Raw genomic sequence first — 15,162 nt, 5'->3', positions numbered from 1 at the left:
GAACTTGTCAGACTGGTTCAGTCCACGTGAGGCTGGTTTGGGGTTTGGTCTCTTGGCCACCATGGACACTGAATTGAACTGCCTTTTTTGGTCCATGCCATCCCTACTGTGCAGTCTTTTTAAAAGTTGCTTTGGCAACAGCTGCCGCTGCAATGTTTATAATGGAAAGTAAAGCTGTATGATTGCAAGAAAATACTTTTAAACAATATGTTCATTTTAAACAATGTTTTCATTCTGTACAAAATCTTCAACTGTTACTATTAGTTATGATCTCATCCCCTGATATTTTGAGGTTGAATCTGCTTCTTGTAGTAGCCATTTTAATCTATTTATTTATTTATATTATTTATAGTCAGCCTCTCTCACTTGGACTCAAGGTAGATTACACAGAGTGAGTCAATACAATTGACAGATGGGACATTCAATAAACATTGCAGTTAGGATTGTAGAAGTAACCAGAAGTCTAAAAACAGAGCTGAAAGAAAGCATAAGTATTAACATGACCCATTAAATTATTAAAAAAATCAACAGCAGAACCCTAGTTTCAGCAATCTATACAAAGCAGAATTAGAGGTGTGAAAAAAAAATTGCCTTTTACCGGTTCAGGTCTATTGAACCCAAACAAATTTCAGTATTTCCAAAAAATCCCTGATCTCGATATTGGTATGGTATTTTGATCCAGTGTTGTTGTTTTTTTTTGGGGGGGGGGTCCAATTTTTTTTGGGATCCAATAGACCCTGCAATAAAAATGCCATATATTTTTAAAAAGTCCACCCACCCTTAGCTTCTTCTGCATTGTGAATTAAACCATGCTGGAAGAGATGCTGGCCCAGGATCAGCATGTGGTGGGAGTACTCTTACCATCGCATGCAGACCTTGTTGGGAAGGCTTCTCCTGTGGCACAAGAGAAACTTTCCTCAGTATCTGTGTGCAACTGGGAGGTCTCTTGCCGTACACAGACCTGAGAGGATTACCTAGGATGGCAGAAGCACAGAGCTCCGCACCGCCTCAGCAGAGTCTGGCTCCTCTTGCAGTTCAGTTAAAACTGAGCTGCAAGAGGAGACGTCTCCAGCAGAGTTGATGCAGAGCTCTCAGCTCATGCTGCCCTAGCCAATCCTGGGCTGGCTGTTATTAGAAGCTCAGTTTAAACTGAGCTGCAAGGAGAGCCAGGCCAGTCCCAGCTGAGGTAGCCCAGAGTTCTCAGCTCCCACTGCCCCAGCTGATCAGTTGGGCTGGTGGGAGCTGAGAGCTCTGTGTTGCCTTGGCTGGGGCCGGCTGCTCTTTGGTGTAACTGAATCTACTCAAATAAAAGCCTGAAAAAATTGATTTTTATTCGGGCTCAGTTATACCAGCAGCTGATCAGATTCTCTGAATCTGTATTAGGTTTAAATAATATCAAAAAAATACCGATAGGGTATTTTTGGTGGGGTTTTTTTGCTTGGTTTATGCAGAATGCAACCTCCTAAGTAGAATAGACCACAGTACCTTATAATTTTTTAAAGTAACTTTGTGAATCGTTTAGTACAGTGAAATTTTGTTGTTAGTTTCACCTCCTGCAGCAGCCATTTTGTAATTGCATCCACTATCCTGTGTCAGAATTCCAAAATGCCTGCAAGCATAGAAAGTTTGCTGACCTAAATTTAATGACATGATTTCAATTTTATATAAAGGACTAATTCTATTGGATTGCAAAAGCCCTATTACATACCAAAACACTCGGCAATCAGACTGTAAGTCAACATTAACAGATGACCATTGACAGCAAATTTGATCCTCTAAAATCTTCTCATCTAGATCTTTAAATGTTCAAGTACAAAGTCCGAAATTAATGTTGAGATGGTATATGACACCGAGAAGATTACATCATAGATATAGCCAAACATTATTTTCCTTTTTGTTGGAAGGCATGTGAAGAAGGAAGCTGCTGGTGGCATTGTGTAGTGGTCAAAGAGTTTTGGAATAATGTGTTGTCACACATTAAAACTATCACAGGCTGTGTCATACCAAAAAGACCAGAACTCCTTATGGCAAGATGTATTGATTCCTCAGCCTATCAAATCTTTGATATCTACTATAATATAGTGGGTTCAAAGCATGGAGGAGACATTGCATCGGTGATAACAGCTCTTTATTAGAGGCAGCATGTTAGATGGCTGCACTAACAAGACTGCTGAATGGGCCTATGGGCCAAACCTATATACAACTCCAGGTTCCCGTGCAAGCATGCCATTGGTTCATTCAAACAGGCAAGGGGCCTGTGATTGGTGTAGGGCAGCAGGTATGTGGATCCTACTGTTCATTGTTCCCTAGTCCCCAAGCTCTGCTCTTCTGGCTCCAATGAGCCTGGCAGGAATCACATATTACAAACCATATGCATAATATCCCTCCCCCATAAGTTTGCAAGCCCTATTGCATATAATCCTGTAGGTACGCAGGCTTGCGGTGCTCGCATGTCAACTGTCTGAGCACTGGGACCGCCAGTGGGGCGGTTGTGATCTCGGGTGCTGCGATCTGGGGGGCCGGTGGCATTGGTACCTCGGCTGGAGGTTCAGGTACTCCCAGGGTCTCAAGTTCAGCCGGATGTTCTGGCTCTCCCTGCAGCTTGGGTGATGGTTGAGTCATGGCAGCAGAGGCTTCAGCTTCCATTGTCTCAGACTCTGGAATGTCGGCTGGTGGGTCATCTGGGTTCACCTCCCCGCTCTCCGGTGCCTCATGTGGCTACAACTAGTCCACATGTTGCCTCATTGTGAAGCCCGCCTCTGAGGTAACTTCATACATTACCGCCCTCAGTACCCTGGAGATTCGGGCCGGTATACAAGTTGGGCCTCCCAAAAAAGTTTTTAGCAAACACCAGGTCCCCTGTGTCAAAGCCTTGGGGTGCCCAGACCATCTTGGGTACCTCCTGTAGGTTTGGGGCCTGGTCCGGGTGCATGTGGTCAAGTCATGTGTTAAGCCTCCTACCCATGAGCAGTTCTACTGGATTTCAGCTGGTAACTGTGCTAGGAGTGTAATGTTGGGCTAGTAGGCATTCAGCTAGACAGGCTTCCCAGTCACCCTGAATGATGCGGCAGAGCAATTCCTTGGTTGCCTGCACCATCCGTTCTGCCTGGCTGTTTGCGGCTGGATGAAAGAGGGCCAACCTTATGTGTTTTATTAAATTGCAGCTGCAAAAGTCTTGATATTTGGCCAAAGTGAATGCTGTCCTGTTGTCCAAGACAAGGGGGTCAGGCAACCCATGTGTGGTGAAAATTCTTCGGAGTGCCCCTAGCGCAGCCCAGGTGGAAGTGCGTGCCACCAGGATTACCTCTAGCCACTTGGAGTGGGATTCTACGGTTAAGAAGAATATCTGCTCCTGGAGAGGTCCCACAAAATCTAGGTGCAGGTGGGACCAAGGGTTTTGAGTGTGTTCCCACTGTTGGGCTGGAGCTCTCGGTGGGGCTGGATGGGTCTCTTGACATGTCTGACAACGAGCTACCCAGGACTCAATGGCATAATCTATTCCTGGCCACCAGACATAACTGCGGGCCAGCGCCTTCATGCGCACTATTCCAGGATGGGTCTTGTGCAGCGCACTGAGGACCTGTTGCCTTAGTACCGGGGGTACCACCACCCTGTTTCCCCACAACAGACACCCTTGTATACAGATAATTCATCCTGGAGGGTTACAAATGAAGAAAATTCTGATCCCACCTGGTCTCTAGGCCATCCCCTCCACACCCAGTCCAGAACCCATGAGAGGGTTTTGCCTTTCCTGGAGCAGCGGGCAATGTCCATGGCGTGCACTGGATGGTCTGGAAAAGATTCCAATGAAATGATCTGGTATGCCACAGCAGAATCAGGGTCCATGGAAGGCAGCAGCAGCTGGCTCAATACATCTGCGTGGCCCATCGCATTCCCTGGTCGGTATTGGAGGTCGTACTGGTACCCTGCAAGGAAGATGGACCACCACAAAACCTGCAGGGAGAGCATTTGCGGCGTTTGGCAGTAGGGGGCAAATAGACCGAGAAGGGGCTTGTGGTCTGTGTGGATGGTGAAGGGCTGGCTGTACAAATAATTGTGAATTTTTTTTACCCCTGCCACAATAGCCAGGCCCTTCTTGTCAATCTGCATGTAATTGCACTCCGGTTTTTGCAAAGTCCGGGAATCGTATACTACCGGGACCTTGAAGCCATCCGGTGTGCCAAGATCACCCCCACCCCATAAGGTGATGTGTCACAGGCAGCCACTTGTCAAGGCCGCAAAGAAAACATCACGTCCGCAACTTCGCGCCCGGCACAACTGTTCGAGATAATTCGGACTCTTACAACACTGCCACAGGGCAGACCAAATTCTAATGAATTGGAAATTGGCTGTGAGGCTTTTGCGAATTTCTTTGCGGATAAAATCGCATCGCTCCGTTCCGACTTCCCTGCCATATTAGATACAGTTAGTGAACCTGAGGCTCCGTGCCTGCCTTCAGATCGTGTTCTGGACGGCTTCGGCGCGCTCAGCCTGGAAGAAGTTGACAGGATCCTCCTATCTGCACGCCCAACAACTTGTAAGTTGGACCCGTGCCTTTCCTGGCTTATTAAGACCTGCCAGAGGGAGCTAAGATATCCTATACGGGATATCATAAATAGATCCCTATTGGAGGGGCATTTTCCATCAGCGCTTAAAGAGGCGGTGGTCCGTCCCCTCCTGAAAAAAACAACGTTAGATCCGGCCAAATTGGCACACTACCGGCCGGTCTCGAATTTGCCCTTTTTGGGCAAACTTATTGAGAGGGCAGTGGCGTTGCAGCTACAGAGTTTCCTGGAGGATGCTTCTGTCCTCGACCCCTACCAGTCTGGTTTCCGCCCGGGCCACGGGACGGAGACGGTGCTGGTCGCCCTGGTGGATGACCTTCAGCGGCATCTGGATCAAGGCGGCTCGGCGGTGCTGATGCTGTTAGACCTATCGGCAGCGTTCGATACGGTCGACCATCGGCTTCTGGCGTGCAGCCTTGCCGATGCAGGGATTCAGGGGTTGGCCCTGCAATGGCTTTCCTCTTTCCTTGACGGTCGGGGACAAAGGGTGGCGATCGGGGAGGAACTGTCCCGGAGACACACGCTTGATTGCGGAGTGCCTCAAGGGGCGGTACTTTCCCCGATGTTATTTAACATCTATATGCGCCCCCTTGCCCAGATTGCCCGAAGGTATGGGCTGGGGTGTCATCAATATGCTGATGACACCCAGCTCTATCTGCTTATGGACGGCCGGCCCGCCTGCGCCCCAGAAAATCTGGACCGGGCGTTACAGGCAGTGGCTAGGTGGCTTAGGCTGAGCGTGCTGAAGCTGAATCCGGCGAAGACAGAGGTCCTTTGCTTGGGTCGTTGCAGCCCGGGAAGGGAAATCCCCCTGCCAGTTTTTGACGGCGCGCTTTTGATAGCGGTGAGCAGGGTCAAGAGCTTGGGGGTACTATTGGAGCCTTCACTGACGATGGAGGCTCAGATAGCAGCCACTGCCAAGTCCGCATTCTTTCATCTTAGGCGGGCGAGGCAATTGGCCCCCTTCCTGGAACGCGACGACCTAGCAACAGTGATTCATGCTACGGTCACCTCGAGGTTGGACTACTGTAATGCCCTCTACATGGGGCTACCCTTGTGCCGGACCCAGAAACTGCAGTTAGTGCAAAACGCCGCTGCCCGGCTGTTATTAGGGCTCCCAAGATGGGAGCACATACGGTCGGGGCTCCGGGACCTGCACTGGCTGCCAGTAACATTCCGAGTCCAGTACAAGGTGTTGGTCATTACCTTTAAAGCCCTATATGGCCTAGGACCTGCCTACCTTAGGGACCGTCTCTCCCCACACGTTCCCCAGAGAGTACTACGATCGGGTTCACAAAACCTGCTGGTAATCCCCGGGCCAAAGGAGGCCCGTCTAAAATCCACCAGGGATCGGGCCTTCTCAATAACGGCCCTTACTGGTGGAACCAGCTGCCGGAGGAGGTGCGGGCCCTGCGGGACCTAGGGCAGTTCCGCAGGGCCTGTAAGACAGCCCTCTTCCAGCAGGCCTATAACATCTAACTGACAATGAGAATATCTTCCGGATGGAACAAAAATGCATCTACAGACCGCTGGTTTTATTCTTATTCTGTTTTATTAATTATGGTTTTAACTTATTTGTAAATGTTTTTAAACTGAAGTTATGTAAATTACAATGTTGTAAGCCGCCCTGAGACACTTCGGTGAGAAGGGCGGGATATAAGTATAAATATAAATAAATAAATAAATAAATAAATAAATAAATAGAAATGTGTCAACAAGCTATTTGGAGTTAAAATGTCTTACTGCCTGAAAGGGAGCAGCTTGCTGGCGACCCCAAACCCACGGGGCCCATTTGTCCAAGAAGCGGTGCGGAGATTCCATTACCGCTGCCTTATGGGGAAGGAAGGTGTGGTAAAAATTGAGAAGTCCAAGAAATGACTGTAGCTTCACCTTGTTCTTGGGGGCCGGCGCATCGTATATCACCCTGATTTTGTCCTGTGCTGTATGAATTCCCACCGCATCCACTGTGTACCCCAGGAAGTCAATGGTGGAAACCCCCAACTCACACTTTTCCCTTTTTACTTTCAACTCCGCCCCGGCAAAACACTGCAATATGGTCCGGAGGCGGAATGTGAATTCTTCTTCTGTGGCTGCGACAATCAGCACATCATTGAAGAACAGCTGGACCCCGGGAATCCTTTTAAGGAGAGAATCCATTAAGTTCTGAAAGATTCCCGTGGCCATACTGATGCCAAACTGCAGCCATTTGACCAAAAAAATCCCCCCGTGCATGATGATTGCCTGTGCCTCTGCAGTGGCAGCGTCCACTGGAAGCTGCTGTTACGCTTGAGCCAGAGCCAGCTTCCCGAAAATCTTAGCCCCCACCAGAGAGACCAGCACATGACTGGCCACTGGAACTGGATAAGCTTGGCCTTGCAGCGCCTTGTTAATCGTGCATTTGTAGTCTGCACAAATGCGCACGCTGCCATTGGGCTTTACTGGGGTGACTATAGGGGTTTTCCATTTGGCATTTGCCACCAGCTCCAGGACCCCTTGGCCCATGAGGCAGTCTAGCTCCTCCTCAATCTTAGGTTTCAGAGTAAGGGGCACACTTCAAGCCTTCAGCCTTATGGACTGTACATTTCTATGTAGTTGTAAGGTCACAGGGGGTTCGGTGTATGTTCCCAAGGTGCCACTGAAAACGGCAGGAAATTCCTCACACGCCTTCTGGAAGTCCTTCTGGGTGGGGGCTTGATGTATTCCTGTTACCTGAATTCCCAGGGTCGTGAACGAGGACCGCTGTAGTAGGCTACACAGATCCCCCTCCACTACAATAAGGGGAAGCTTGCCTGAGAACTGGCCGTATCATACGTGGACCTTTCCCACCCCCAGGATGGCGACCTTCCTTTTCTGGAAGTCTCGAACTATGAACAGGGATGGGCATAACTGAGATTCTTTTTCTGGGCACATTTCCCTGAAGGTGCAGGCTGAGATGACCGTCTGGCCCGCCCCGAAGTCTAGCAGTGTGAGGGTCTTGGGCCTCGTCAGCTTAGCCTGTAGCTTCTCATCTCTGAGGCTGGCCACAAAATGGTCCAGAGGAGCTTCATTGAGGCTCACAAAGGCACACTCCCGGGTGAGGTGGCACAGGTCTGCCAGGAATGTGGCGACAGGCTCGCTGGCCTTTTGTACCTGCTTGTGGAAGTCCAGACGCCTGGACATCCACATTGGCTGAGGGGAGAAGTGCTCTGTCAGTCTCTCTGTGATGACCTGGTAGGTGGCTGCATTGTCGGTCAGCGACACTGGCGACATCAGGTTCTCCGCTATCTCCAGCGTGTCCTCCCTGCATAGGCTAAGCAACAGCTGTTCCTTCCTTAGCTAATTTGTGATGTTGTGGTAGAGGAGATAGAAGTTTTTTCTCCCATCTCTCTCACCACTCAAGGTGAGCGGGATTGAACTCCGGAATGTTCCCATGCGGGCTGGGCACCGTGGCATGGTCGGAACTGGGCCTCAGAGGTGCAGTTGCTGGTGTGGAAACACTGGAGGAACTGGATGCTTGGTCTTCGCTCATCTCTGTTCCTGGCTGGGTGACCTCTCAGCAATGGTGGTGTGATGAGCGGAGCTAGAACAGCTGCTGCAAGGCGCAGTGCGGTGCCGGTTGCTGGGGAGCCTACCAGGATCCCATCCTTGTCGTCACTATAATATAGTGCAGGGGTGGCCAACGGTAGCTCTCCAGATGTTTTTTGTCTACAACTCCCATCAGCCCCAGCCATTGGCCATGCTGGCTGCGGCTGATGGGAGTTGTAGGCAAAAAACATTGGAAGAGCTACCATTGGCCACCCCTGATATAGTGAGTTCAAAGCATCGAGGAGACGTTGCATTGATGATAACAGTTCTTTATTAGAGGCAGCATGTTAGATGGCTATACTAACAAGACTGGTGAATAGGCCTATTGGCCAAACCTATATACAACTCCAGGTTCCTGTGCAAGCATGCCATTGGTTCATTCAAACAGGTAGGGGGCCTGTGATTGGTGTAGGGCAGCAGGTATTTGGATCCTACTACCCATTGTTCCCCAGTCCCCAAATTTTGCTCTTCTGGCTCCAATGAGCCTGGCAGGAATCATATATTACAAACCATATACATAACATCTACCTTTCTTATTGCAGCAAAAATGGCAATTGCTATGAAATGGAAAGATTCTAGTCCACTCCAGTTCAGTCCTTGGTATTCTAAAGTGTAGGAGATCTTATCCATAAGATCACTGAAAGTATTGATACTCCATATGGCTCTCGAAGCTGCAAAATTATAATGATCAAATGGTTTCCTTTTCTTGAAGCATCATTTAAACATGGTTCAAACACAAGATCACATATTCAACACAAGTATTATGAAATTTTAAATTATATGTGACTGTTTATATTTTAGCTTGTGGGATAGGGTGGGATATATAAATCCAAAAATTAAATTAAATTAAAAATAATGTCATTGGCAAACCGGCCTTGTTTTGATTCAATTAAAATATTTTAAAAGTTTGCTGACCATTTTTGTAAGTTATTTAGAAGTGCTTTGATAAGAAGAGCAAACTTGTATATGTTTAATTAAAGGCCTTTTTCTTTTCCCTCTTTACTCAGTGTTTTAGGAATTCCTGCTTTGTTTTAATGTTATTTAAGACTTTTAGCCCACCTTTCATTCCAAAAGGATTAAAGGCAAATTACAACTTTAAAACATAACCAAATAAAACAAACATTATGTATATTATGTTTGTGTCCATCACAGAAAAACAGAGGCTTGCTATAGCAGTAGTACTACCTGTAGAAACTCTTGGATGCATTGACTGGGTATTCTCATAACAAATCTGTATGTTTTCCTCTGCAATTAACCCAGTCAATATAAGAAGATGACAAATGATATTCTGCTGGCAATAGGCAAGTGATATGGAAAACTGGACATCTTCCTTCACAGGAAGACAGTTTTATGCCACTATCTTCCATAATAGATGGAAGGCAAAAGAACTGCATTGGTCTACAATGCATCTTCAGCTGTTCTATTGTTGCTTAAGACAGCAAATGGCTTTGAGATACTTTGGATTAAAAGGTATCAAATTATGTACACTTTGTTCTAACGAGGAAGTTCTAGTATGTTAACTTTATATCCAATGGACTCTTCAAAGGTCTGCATTTGCTTTCTAACACATACCTCAAGCTGCATAATTAACTCAGGAATTATACAGCTAATAAATGCATGGTTACTTCTTTTATTAATACATTAGAAAGGAGTCGAATTTTGGGGCACTGTAATGACTGAAAGGCAGCAAATTAGATGTTAGTGTGATTAAGAAATAGCATTAAATTGGTAGTATCATTGTAGTCCAAGTCAGTGTTGTTTTTTTGTGGAAAAAAGAAGATTGTCAAAGAGACCATAATTATATATTAATTTTAAGTAAATGTATTTTCTAGGGTAAGAGCTAATTAAAAACAGTGCAGCATCAATTGAATTTGGGATTTTAAATAAGCAAGAATTTGTGTTTTCCTTCTGTGCAGTTTTAAAAATATTCTTAGATTATTTGCATGTGCTCACACAATAAAAATTGTGGCAACCTTTGCTTAAATTTCACCAATAGTTTTAAAAAATGTATTTGGGTGTGCTTGCATTCTTGAAATCATGGTGACTTCTGGTGACCCCCTAGTAGGGCTAGGACATGTCAGAGAGGTGGCTTGATATCACTTGCCTCTGTGTCCCAGCCCTGGTATACTTAGAGGTCTCCTTTCCAAGTACTTGCCAGGGTTGGTCCTGCTTAGCTTCTGAGATCTGACAAGATTGGGCTTACCTGGGCTACCAGGGCTAAATTTCACCAATAGTTGAATGGAAGGAGTTAACTGTTTGAACAGTACAATGTCAAACTAAATAAGCATACTAATTATTTAAAATATTGATACTCTGCTTTTTGGCTTAAAAAAACACCCAAGGTGTTTAACAGCATGGAGCCTCAGCATGGGGAAGTGGTCCTTCTTGTGGAAGTGGCAGATCTCCAAGTCCCAGCTCATCCTGTGGTCAAAGGGCAGTTGCCTGGCAGGGGAACCAGTTCTCAGGGGGGTGCAGTTCCAGACTCCTCCAGCTTGAGCAGGGGCTGATGGCTTTCCTAGCAGGTTGCTAAGATGGAGGTGAGGAGGAGGGGGAAATGCTAAGTGAAGGATGAGGCTGCTGTGCCTCACATTGGCTCTGCCCTGCAGGCAGGGGGAACATCACTTTGCTGGGAACCTTGGAAGAAGAGGAGGAAGAGATGGGGGCAGGCACATGTGGTGGTGGTGGCAATGAAGGGAAGGGAGGTGGCTTGGCTCAGCCCAGCCCCTCTCCATGCATGCCTGGCTGATCCACAAAGCATTCTTCATATAGTGCCCCGCCCCACACATATATTCAGGGGAAAACTCTCGCTGCACTTTGCAGTGCAATCCCAAACACAGTTCCACTTTCATTGGGTATAGTTCTGTCTGAGATTGCACTGCTGGTGATATATAAAGTATTTAAATGATTCTTCCTTGCATGTGTTTATACATATATGCATTTATACAGCGTTATCAATGTACATAGCACCTTATAGCATAAGCAAAAAGATAGTTCTTCCCTTAGAAGCTTCTGTGCTAAAGTTTGACATCCCCACCCAGCAGCTTTTCTAAAAGGCTCAGCAGGATGGGGTCTGTTGCTTACAACAAAAAGTATCTTTTTGATAGATGTCACTTCACGTAAATGCCACCCACAATTAAATATGAAGACAGTGAATTTTGAATTTGAGGCAGCGCTAAAAGAGTATAGAGATGGCAAGTATTCCTTGCTTTGTGGCTAGGGGTCCCAACCCTCCCGCCCTGGCGGGGGACCCCAGGTTTTCCAGCCTCTTCCCCCGCTCCCCCAAAAAATGGAAGCAGGGGGAGGGGGGAAACGGCGCCAAGGAGCGTGGCGAGCCCCCCCTTCTCAGAGCGGGCGACGCCGCTGCGCTGCCGCCTCTTCTCTGTAGCTGCTCCTCCGAGATGGGCTCAGGCTGAGCCCATCTCGGAGGAGCAGCTACGGAGAAGAGGCGGCAGCGCAGTGGCATTGCCCGCTCCGCCTGCCTCCACCCTCCTTGTCACCCGCTCTGTCTGTGTCGCCCCGCTACTCACCGCTTGCAGGCAGGCAGGCAGGGAGAGGCCGAGCAGGGCCGCGGGGGCGACGGAACGATGCAGCCGCTGCTGCTGCTTTCCCAACCAGGCGCGCAAAGGTGCCCGGCAGCCCGGAGGAGGAGGGCCTTGCGCGGCCTGCTGCCACTGGGGCGCCCGCCTGGGCCTACTGCTGGGATGCTCCGCCGGGCCCTGGGGGGGTGGGGAGGAGCAGCAGGCAGCGGCTGGGCCGGGAGGCGGCAGGGGCTTGGAAGAGGCGCCTTGCGCGGGGCTGCTTTGCCGTGCCTTCGAGCCTGTGGACCTGGCGACTCCTCGCACAGTGAAGGGGGCTCCCTCCCTCCCAAGAAACAGCTGGCCGTATTCAGGTGGGGGAAGGTGATGGCGACCACTTTGGCATACTTGGCATACCTCCCAATGTCAAGCATAGTGGTAATTGATTGTTTGAGGGTCCTGCATAAGCTGGTCTGTGCATTGTCATGGAGGATCCGTTCCTCTTAGTTTGTTATTGGTGTTCAATTATGCTTGCCACAGCCTTGATCTTGGCTCCACCCCTAATGTCTCCTGGCTCCACCCCCAAAGTCTCCTGGCTCCACCCCGAAAGTCCCCAGATATTTCTTGAATTGGACTTGGCAACCCTATTTGTGGCTCATTTCCCCTGTTGTGTCACTAGGGTGGACTTCTCTGCCCATAGCTGAACATTCGATGGCCTTTGTTGCCCCTTTCTAAACCCTTTAGCCTTACCAAAAGCAGAAGGCTTTGAAAACCTGGTAACTTGCCCTACAGATATTTTGACTCTCACAGTCAATATCATCTTCACAACTCTTGTGTTTGTTTAGTTTGCTTTATTTATTTTGTTCTCACATCCCCGATTTTTTAAAATTTCAAACAACATCCAATGGTGTGTTCACAGGGACAGAACAAACAGAACTTTTTATTTGTTTGAAACAGTCTATGGTGGAGGGGAAAGCCTCATCCAAAAGGATGTTTTCCAGCCATTTCTCTTCCTCCCAGACTGTGGCTCTGTTTGTGCACATGTAACTTTTCCTCTGTACCACCAGAGACTCTCTTTAGAGAATGCTTAGAGACAGCTTTTGCTTTGAACAAAATTTTATATAGTTTCAAAGGTGTATATATATTTGTAGCACCTCAGAAAGTTGTGCAACAATTTCTATTGTTTCCCACAACCCATGGAATTCATAGAAAAAGCCCTGTCCATAATTTTATTTCTTTGTAAAGTTATATCCCTCCATTCTACCAAAAACTACTCAAGGTAGTTTATAACAAAATAAAACATAACATTGAAACAATATGCATGTATGAAGAGTAGAATTAACAACAGAAATTAACAATAACAAGCTAAATCAATGAAGACCTATATAATCTAAAAAGAAAGTATATAAGTTGCGAATGAAACTTGTGGTCTCCTCAATGACAAGTGAATGAGATCGGTCATCATAGAGTCTATACACTGTATTAGCTGACTCATCTTCAGACATGAAAATATACAGTGTTAAAATGGTGACATTTTATTAAGTGGATCTCACAACAGGGATCATATCTCCCTCATCTGTAGCAATTACACTGGCTGCTGCTTTGTTCCTGTGCCCAATCAAATGTGCTCATGTTAACTTATAAAGTCCTGTAGCCAGAATATTCGAGGGGCCATCTATGCCTATATTAGCCATCCTGTGACCTATCCTGAATTTTGCTTTTAGCCCAGACTATGTGTATGGAATTGACCTCTTTAGTTCACTTGTCAGAACGGAGGCCAATGGGTTAATTAGTAACTTGTATATTGTTTTTAGAATATAGCCTCCTAATATTTGAGATTAACTTGCTTAGGGTTGCTATAGGAAGGGAGAAGGGCAAGACCCAAGCATTTAATTATATAAATAAATACATGTATGGAGGGGGGGGGGTGTCACATGACCTACTAGGCTCAATGGTGTTTAGAGGCTTTCTTATTGTTCCTTCTGCAGAGCCCTCCCAAGCCCTTCAGGCCTCCTGTGGCTTAGATCAAATAATAGGCATGAGGACCAGGCAGAGTGAACAACAACAAAAAGGTTTATTTTAAAGTCAATGCAATATCAACAAGGTGCATAAAACAGAAAAAGGGTGAAGGGAAAAAATAACCAAATGCCCTAACGCATCTCTCTATATGGTCCCTACCTAATACCAACACTCACCCCTTGCCTTGGGTGAAGGAGCTTTCCCCTGCTCAAACTCTCCAGACACAGCCTACCTCCAGCTCAGCCTTCCAGGGAAAGAACACTCACTTCCTGGGCTTGGTCTTTATATATTCTCTTCACAGGCCCCACCCACCTCTGGGCCTGTTTCCCTCCAAAACCCTTGCTACCCAATCAGAGGGACAGAGGGGATCCTGGGAGATGTAGGCTTTTCCTAGTAACTCCTAAGCAGGATTTGCCTGGGCCCTGCAGGCCTCAATAGGCCCAGGATCATGACACCCCCCCCCCCACTAGACCAAATCATGGGGTCTGGCAATCTAGATCCCCATCAATGAGGTCTACCCAAAATGGGGTTGCCTTGGAAAACCAACCATAAAACATTAATACACTCAAATAGCAATAGAAACCAATTATACACAATACAAGCACAGTCTCTATCTCAGGAACTTAGGGTTGGTGAGTTTGGCTGCCTGTAGCCACCTCCCTCCAGTTTCCAGAACCCATGGAACGGCCTGAACTGCATCCATGATTTCTTTGCAGTAGCAGTTTATATCTTCTCCTTCCTGTCAAGTGGGCACCAGGCCTCACAGATCCTTTCGTTGGAACTGCTCGCTTGAGTCCCACCACCCAACCATCCACCTTATGTGGTGCAGCTTCCAGTGCAGAAATCTTAGTAGATGCCATGCTCTAGAATCTAAGTCTGAGCATTTTCTCTATGTTTGAGATCTCAAACAGAAGAAGATTTAAAATCAGCAAAAGCTAGGGTTGCCAAATCCAATTCAAGAAATATCTGGGGACTTTGGGGGTGGAGCCAGGAGACTTTGGGGGTGGAGCCAGGAAACATTGGGGGCGGAGCCAGGAGCAAGGGTGTGACAAGCATAATTGAACTTAGGCTTCCCAATCCCCAGGTCCCAGTGGGGGATCCCCCATTTTTACAGGTTTCTCCCCGCCCCCAGCCAGCTGGCTGGTGGGGGAAGCCCCGCCCCCACAATCACCATGTAGTTTTAGAACTCCTGCAGGTCCGTTTTTAAAATATGTGCCTTTAAGGCTAAGCAGGAAGCAGGAAACAGGAAGGGCTTCGGAGAACGCCCCCTCCCTTTGTTTTGCTTTCGTTTTCAGCAGGAACAAGACCCAGTAAGTATTTGTGTGTGAGAGAGAGGGAGGGGGCAGGGGATTCCTTGGTTTAGAGGCTCTCCCCCCACTTTAGAAAGCATGGGGGGGGAGGGAAATGTCTACTGGGCACTCTATTATTCCCTATGGAGAACAATTCCCATAGGGAATAATGGGGAATTGATCTGCGGGTATTGGGAGCTCTGGGGGGGG

The sequence above is a fragment of the Heteronotia binoei genome, unplaced genomic scaffold, assembly GCF_032191835.1.
Source record: "Heteronotia binoei isolate CCM8104 ecotype False Entrance Well unplaced genomic scaffold, APGP_CSIRO_Hbin_v1 ptg000314l, whole genome shotgun sequence".
Taxonomy (NCBI): Eukaryota; Metazoa; Chordata; class Lepidosauria; order Squamata; family Gekkonidae; genus Heteronotia; species Heteronotia binoei.
Note: the sequence above shows the minus strand (reverse complement) of the source record.